Source organism: Cupressus sempervirens, chromosome 3 (assembly GCF_028749045.1).
Source record: "Cupressus sempervirens isolate cs-2001-9-10 chromosome 3, ASM2874904v1, whole genome shotgun sequence".
Classification (NCBI taxonomy): domain Eukaryota; kingdom Viridiplantae; phylum Streptophyta; class Pinopsida; order Cupressales; family Cupressaceae; genus Cupressus; species Cupressus sempervirens.
In genome coordinates this window covers 641,899,394-641,907,639 of record NC_143120.1, presented here as the reverse complement: position 1 = coordinate 641,907,639, position 8,246 = coordinate 641,899,394, and the positions used below count along the sequence as shown (strand labels likewise).

General features: G+C 36.8%; 1 pseudogene; it reads right to left on the bottom strand.

Moving 5' to 3' along the window:
- Positions 1–4,486: 4,486 nt before the first annotated feature.
- On the bottom strand, positions 4,487–6,135 carry LOC149568322 (aspartic proteinase nepenthesin-1 pseudogene; annotated as a pseudogene).
- Between the last annotated feature and the right edge of the window lie 2,111 nt (positions 6,136–8,246).

Here is an 8,246-nt window from a genome sequence, read left to right as displayed (position 1 = left end):
AACACTTCCAGAAGGAAAGAATGTGGTTAGTTGCAAATGGACATACAAAACAAAGTTCGCATCAGATGGAGCAATTGAAAGATACAAGGCAAGGTTAGTGGCCCGTGGCTTCTCACAAGAAGAAGGTATTGACTATACTGAAACATTTGCCCCTGTTGCTAAAATGACTTCCATTCGAACCATTATAGCTTTAGTTGCAAAATGTGGATGGAAAATATTTCAAATGGATGTCAAAAGTGCTTTTTTATATGGAGACTTAGAAGAAGAAATTTATATGCAACAACCACCAGGATTTGTTAAACATGGTGAAGAACATCTAGTATGTAGATTGAAGAAATCTCTATATGGCCTTAAACAGGCTCCAAGAGCATGGTACTCCAAAATAAATGAATTCTTTGTAACAAATGGATTTAAAAGGAGCAAAGCTGACCCAGATGTCTATGTCAAGCACATTGAAGGTGAAATTGTTATCATTGTTTTATATGTGGATGATCTAATCATTACAGGAGATTCTAGCCAATGTATTGATGACATCAAGACACAACTTAAGAAATTTTTTGAGATAACTGATCTTGGATTGATGCACTATTTCTTGGGCATGCAAGTTTGGCAAGAAGATAGTAGGATCTTGCTTTCTCAAACCAAATATGCTATTGATGTATTAAAAAATTTAATATGAGTGATTGTAAGCCATCTCCTACACCATGTGAAGTAGGTTTAAAATTAAGTGTTCATTCTAATCAAAAGAGAGTGGATGGCAAACTATATAGGCAACTTGTTGGTAGTCTCTTGTATCTCACCATAACTAGACTGGACATTGCATATGCAGTTGGTGTTGTCTCTAGGTACATGGCAAATCCACATATTGAACATTGGAAGGCTGCTAAGAGAATCTTGAAGTACATCAAAGGCACTTACAAGCTTGGCATTGAGTACCAACATGGAGGAGACCCTACTTTAGTAGGCTATACAGATTCTGATTATGCAGGTGAAATTGATGATAGGAAATCAACTTTAGGATATATCTTCCACCTTGGATCTGGACCAATCTCTTGGAGCAGCAAGAAGCAATCTACAGTGACACTATCATCAAGAGAAGCTGAATATATTGCAGCATCAAAGGCATCTCAAGAAGCTCTATGGATCCGAAGATTACTTGAAGAGATCTGTCATCTACAAGCTCATCCAACTACCATATTTTGTGACAACCAAAGCACTATCAAACTTGCAAAGAATCCTGTCTACCATGCGAGATCCAAGCATATTGAAGTTCATCATCACTTTGTTTGAGATCTCATGGAGAGTCAAGTCATCAAGTTACACTTCACAGGCACTGAAGATCAAGTTGCAGATATTTTTACCAAATCATTGTCTACAGTCAAATTTCTCAAATTTCGAACCTTGTTATGTCTCCAGGAAGTTAATGTTTAACTTTATTCTTGTACTAATTTCTCCCACACAATATTTTTCGTGGTAGAAATTAAGGGAGGGTGTTGGAAGCAATCAAACTCTTGTCATCAAACAGCTATAATAGAAGATTCGATCTACTGCCAGTTGTCATCAATCAGTTACAAGTTACAACAGAACTCTCAGTCTCACACTAACCTGTAACATTTCCCTAGTCAACAAGTAAATAAACTATCAGTGCTGTAATGGTTATCTATTCACCGCTTGACTCTGCCGTATGAGATAACTCTGAAACATCTATTTTGTAACTGACTGGTGAATGTGCTCTGTAAATAGAGACTTAACCATAACGAATGGTGTGTGTAAAAATTTATACAGATAAATAAAATACTGTTTCTCCATTTTCTGTAGCAGATGTATTATGGTCATGCATATTTAGAATGATTTCTCTGATCAGCTGTAAAGTATTTTTTCAGATTCTTTTCGATTTCTCAATAGTTGTTGGGCATTTTTTTCCATGCGTTAGGTTTGACAGAGAAGCCGCATCAGGATTTGAGACCTGAAAATTGTTAGGCAAGCTGAGGTTTGCTTAGTTCGTGGTGCGGCTCTAGATTTTCAAACTTACCGCGGCTTATCTTTCTCTTCAACTCTTTCTGTATTTTTTGTTTTTGATTTTTTACCGGCATTGTTCTTCATGTTCTCCACTGTGCTACGGTATTTTATATTTGATGCCGTTTTGTTGCATCAAGAATTTCGACATTGATGGCAGGATTATGCTTATTATTACTTTCAACAGTACAAGCCACTAATCTCCATAGAACAATTTTATGACTCCGGGGGCTGTATGAGTACCTAGTTCTAAGGTTTCAACGAATTTTACAGGGCTTCAACTGCGGATAGAAGAGGAAAGGAGGGGTAGGATTTCTATATTTACAGGGACTAGACTGCAGTGAAAAGAATAAAGGAGGGTTTGCTAATGTGACTGAGGATGGTTGCAAAAACATTTAAAAGGACAATATAGTTTAGCCCTAATTGAAATTGGGCGTAATTTTTTGCTACTGAATGCAATAATCATGAAAATTTGCAGGGTTCAACTCTGTCTTATTATAGAGAAGTAAGGATGAATTTCCCCATAGTGAATTTTTCTGAAAGCTGATGTGTACAATTTCAGCCTAACAGTTTTGAGACGTTCCCTTGGACTAGCTATTATGTGCGCTTCTGAATCCTTATGTATTTTTCTCACATAAATTTTAAAGCTTTGTTGAGCTACTCTGTTTGTACAATTCCACAAGCTTTGTGTTAAAAGATCTTTTTTGCAGCTTTATAAGTTATGTTCATATCTATAACTTAAAATTGAATACCCAAAATATTAATTTTCCTTCCATTCAAAACCTTAAATGATTTCTTAGTTACTTGGGGACAATATTGAAGCCACAATTACTATGAGCTCCAAGTTTTTTAAGGCTTTGTAGCCAGTGTTTGTGTTCTCTTTGTCTTCAGCGTTGTAATGATCACGCTCTAACTGCGTCTGGGATTTGAGTTCATTTTAGTTGTGTTTCATAGCTTTTATGTTAGATTATGCAGATTTTTCTGCATTCATTTCATTTTCAAATTCCCAATCTCTGTCATACTCTAGTAAAGTGTAACAGAAACCTGAAAATAATCTTGTATCCCTTTATCTACGGTGAAGAAAGTTCAATGCAAACTTATGATGTGGAAGATTGATACTTTTTAACCTCTCTTTTAAGTTCTTCGGCTATTGTTCTTCTCTTACTCTTATGTAACTCTCTTCTGAATTTATTTTTTGTTTAATATCGGGTTGCTCATTCCATCTTGAAGAGATTGACAGTTGAACTTTAGCAAACATGTCTAATATGTATATAACACCTTTAATAGATAAGCTCTTCTGTTGTTCCTGATATGATGGGTGAAGCTGAATTTGAACATCATTAACAAAGAGTTGTTTGCTCTTCACAATGCTAGTTCTGGAGAAGTGATATTTGACGAAAAGGCTGCAGATTTAATCGATGATCAGAGAAGCAAAAATCATTCAGCTGTCAAAATAAACAGCCGGGTGAAGACCAGTCTTACTGCTCTGCTACAGTATGCAGAGAAATTTCCAATAGATCATAGCAGTGACTAAGACACTGTTCAAATAGATCGTTGCTTTAATAAAGATATAAATCGTCCATTGATCTGGATATTAGTTGTACTTTCGTTGTTGTTTTCAGTATGTTCAAGTTTTCTTCCTGATCAATATTTCCTATGATCATTTTACTCTTCTTGTTCCTATATTATAAGCCTTTTCTTCATCCATTAAAAAAAAACAGCTGGATGAATCACTATTGACAATTTATTAATATTTTGGGTACATGTGGAGATGTTGATCTGAAAATTCAGAAATATATGTGGATTTTGATATAATGACAACTGTACATGTGATATCGAATCCTGAGTGAGTAATTTCTCTCTGTCACTTTGCCTGGAGAGTTCTTTTACAACTAAAACTGTGTGTTCAAAAATATTTTAGTGGCATTTGTCAGTATTTAAGAGAAACTTGAATACTCATGCTATCATGTAAACAAGGTAGGATGTAATGTAAAATTCCTTGGGTTCCTTTGCACCATTGAATGCTTATGTACAGTTTATAAAATTAATATTTTGTTTCTTCAATAATTGCCTCTTCAAATGCTTTGGTGTCTTCTTCAATATAATTCACAAATAGCAGTCGTCATGCATAGCATTTCCCTCTCTTAATTACCACTATACAATTTTGCTAACAAACACCAAGAGCAGGAACTATGGCACAAGCGCCCCTTGTATTAGATTGGATTTGACATGGACTGAGTGTTTACCAACAGAATGATTTATACATCATACACTAAGTTTAGAAATTAGACTAAAAATTTCCACTCTAAAAGTGTAAAGTGTTAAATAATTATATAGTGAAAGTAGACTTTTTTCCAAACTTAATTCCCTGTATAAGAGTAACCCTTAATTCTCTGTATAAGAGTAACCCTTACCAACCATGTCAGATAATTCACATGATAGAAGCATCGAGACCGCTGTGCAAGCAACATAGAAAGGCGACGACATGAGATAATATATTATATGAGGCAACGCAGAAAACATAAATAGGAGACGATGCAGGGCATTATATTGGACGTTGGAAGAAACTGAGGAGAGGAACAGGACGTTGTTGCAGAGACAGACGAAGGGAAGGGAGAAGAGGGTGATCATTGATTGTTCACAGGGAATCACATTTAGCGGGCATGAAGGATAGACTGTTCTGAGCATTGTCGTAAAGAATGTGGAAATTCTGCTGCTGTATGTTACCGAAGATGGAAAGTGATCCCGTGGTGGCACCCATGGCGAGGCACATAAGACCGGATTCCCGAACGAAAAGATTGTCGCTTGGAAGCTCGTAATCCACCCCGCCTTCGAAATTGAAGACTACGGTTGGCAACGTGACGTCACTCGATGTCTGGTAACACAGATCCAGCCCCACCGCGGAAGAGCCGTCTATTGGAGTCATATCAATGGCCGACTGAATCGCTTCCTTCACGGGGTTGTACGCAGCCTCCACTAGAAATGTAATGGTTGTTCCAGAATCGATGATCATGCCTCCACCGTCCGATTGCGCATCAAAAGTTCCAGCAGGAATATCTACTGGGTTGCCATTCACAGTAATTCCCGTGACAGGAATATACCAGAAAGAAGAACCCGCACTGTTCTTAACAAAAGGTACCGTTTTGGCTCCGTTCAAGGAGGCACTGGCACCGAAGATAAGAGGGCTTGTTTGTGAAGGAGAGTCAGTTATGGAGACGAGACAGTAAGAGAATTTGTTATCTACCATGGAACCCAGCTGAGAGATGAGCGAGAGATCACCTCTTCCGAGCCCCACAAGACCGCCGAAGTCGGAGAAACCTTGGTTATCATGGCCGCATCCAAAAACAATGCCTGCAAACATGCCGTCGCTGCCGCTCCCAACGGACAACGACTCCTTTGCCAGGTCGCCGATTGTACGAGAGCCATCGCCATAGCTGTACCGAAAAGTACAGTTTGGATTGCATGCAGTTTGAGTGCTGCCCAGAGCATTACAGAGAGAGTCAGTGCAGGAAACAGGGGAGTAGGAAGAGGATTTGGAGGGGTCGAAGATTGGCGTAGATTGGGAGCAGGCATCGCAGGGCTCGCACTTGATCCAAACAAGATCACTCCCCGTGTCAACAATCGCTTCGAAGTTCACAGGGGGTGTCCCCACCGCAACGCTCATTAGAAATCGCAATCATCCGTTTCTTGCTTCGATCGACAGCCGAACGTAATCGCTCGGTACCATTGAAACCTCCCTCAGATTTGCGCGTCAGATTCACCTTCAATTTGAACTCTCCGTTCGAAGAAGATGCCACCATGGGAATAGATAAACATATGAAAGCCACAACACCCAATAACTTGGAGCACCCCATTTCTTTCTTTCTTTCACTAATGCGCTCTGTCTCCTAAAGAAGAACAAAGTGGGTTTATATAGGCTCGGATTACACTAGTGTGTGTGATTTGCAGTTGTTAAGAGTGGGTTAACACTATAAAAAAGCGTAACAGATTAGATCAGCTGAATATCTCACATAATTGAAGTGATGCTTTAACGATTTAGACATATGAGGCCACAAATATTCTGAGGTAAAAATATCCACCTTCATGGGTTGTGATTCTTCTTTCTAGCTCCAGTTTTCGTTTACATTAAGCCCCAAAATCTTTAAAACAGTATGGACGGTACGTGTTGCTCCACTAAAACATCACTTGCACATCACTTGCGTTTGTTGCAATATAAACACGCCTAATAGGTATCACACTATTTGTCATGATACTTTAATGATTTATGGTATGAGCCAAAAAGTTTTGCAACTCCAACTATTAGCCTTTGTTGGGCATTATTCTTCCGTATTGGCTTCCACTAATCTCACCATTCGACAAACTTTTGAGTACAATATTCCCCTCCGTGGGGCATAAGTTCGTTTCTTCTCATCGCTGAGTTCCCATTTCGTGTTTATACTAAATTAAAAAGAGCTCTTTCGACTTTAGCTGTTATGTTCTATCATTTCTTATCTATGAAATTTTATATCGTAATAAAGTGCAAGACACTTTATCTAATGTGGATAAAGCGATAATACCTCTTTTTAGTTCTTATGGTATTATTGGTATGAAAAGTATAATAGATTTTTAAAATAACATATTAATACATGTATTAAAAGAAGTACAATAGTTAATTTCTATATATATATATATATATATATATATATATATATATATATATATATATATGCATATGTATATGTATATGTATATGTATATGTATATGTGTGTGTGTGTATGTATATATGTATATGTATATGTATATAGGGGAGGGAGGAGAAAAAAGGGGGAGAGATTACTAAAGAGAAAGTAAGAAAAAATAAGAGATGTAGATATATATAGGAAGATCGAGGGGAGGGGGGGAGGAAGGGCGTGGGACGGAAGAGATAAAAAGATTTTTTTTTTTTAAAAGGAAATGAAATAGATCTAGATAGATGGAAAAAATAAGGGAGAGTTAGATATAAAGAGATACTAATGAATAATAAGAGTCAAAGAGATATGGATAGAAAGTGATTGAGACAAGGGGAGTATCTAAATAATAATTAATCAACAAATAAATCAATGCATTGTTAATCATTGATATAAGTATTTGTCACCCTTTGATTATAATTTATTTGCTATATTGTTTCATAGATATCTATTTCAATATTTTAAAAATGAGTAATTTTGAAAAAATTATAAATTACACATTGTATATATTTCTATGTATTTGTAGTAACATGTTGCTATACATTAACATACTTTTTCAAAACTAGCATATGTAGAAGAACCTAGACTAAATTGTATTGAATGATCAAGGTAGGAATAAAAGGATGGAGGTGATTTGAAGAGGCAAGAGCTGAAAAGTTGTTCAAAATGGAAGGATGTGTTATAGGTCTAGGAACAACTAAAGATGTGAAAGGTTACCACCTACGTCAAAAGGCACCATGGTTTCAAGCCTAGAGCTACTATGGAGTTTTTTACGGGTTGGAAGAACTTCAATGAAATCGTGTATAGAGTCTCCTTCCCTATAAAATACTTAGTTCATATAAAAAAAAATTGGTCTACCAAAGAAAGGCTTGAAATGTTTCAAAGAAAGGAAAATTACTAAAGAGGACCTCCAAAAGTTTCCCAAGGATGATGTGGAAAAGAAATCTCTTGTTTAGGTGAGTAGCTTCTTTTCTAACAAATAAATCAAGCCTATTTGGCATACTGCGTTAAGCTATGTTAGGGAATACATTACCCTAGATGGTAGGAAGAGGTGAGTTTATTGCTTTAATTTTTTGTTTATAAATCAGATTCATTATGGGGACAAAATTTATTTTTCATATTACATCCTGAATTACTTGAATAGGAGTGTGGTTAATCATAAGAAGAAATCCTCTCTCCCTATCCTCCATGAGGGCCTTATCCTATTATTCGTGGAATATTGTAAATCTAGGATCCCTAATGCAAGTCCAAAAATTAAAAAGGAAAGTGGGTCAAGGAGTAAGAGTAAAACCCTTGTTTCTAGTTAAAATACTTTTGTTGTAAAGAGTGATGACACGGGGATGGACATGGGAGAAGAGGAAGATGCCACCTTTGAGGACACAAAGGATGACAAGGTCTCTGTGGATTTTTAGGGAAAAGAAGGGGAAGGTATGAAAATAAGGGATGAAAATGAGAACTCTCCTCTAGTTAAAACAAAAATTTCATGGCGATACTACTAAAAATACTAGACAACAAGCAAGGAC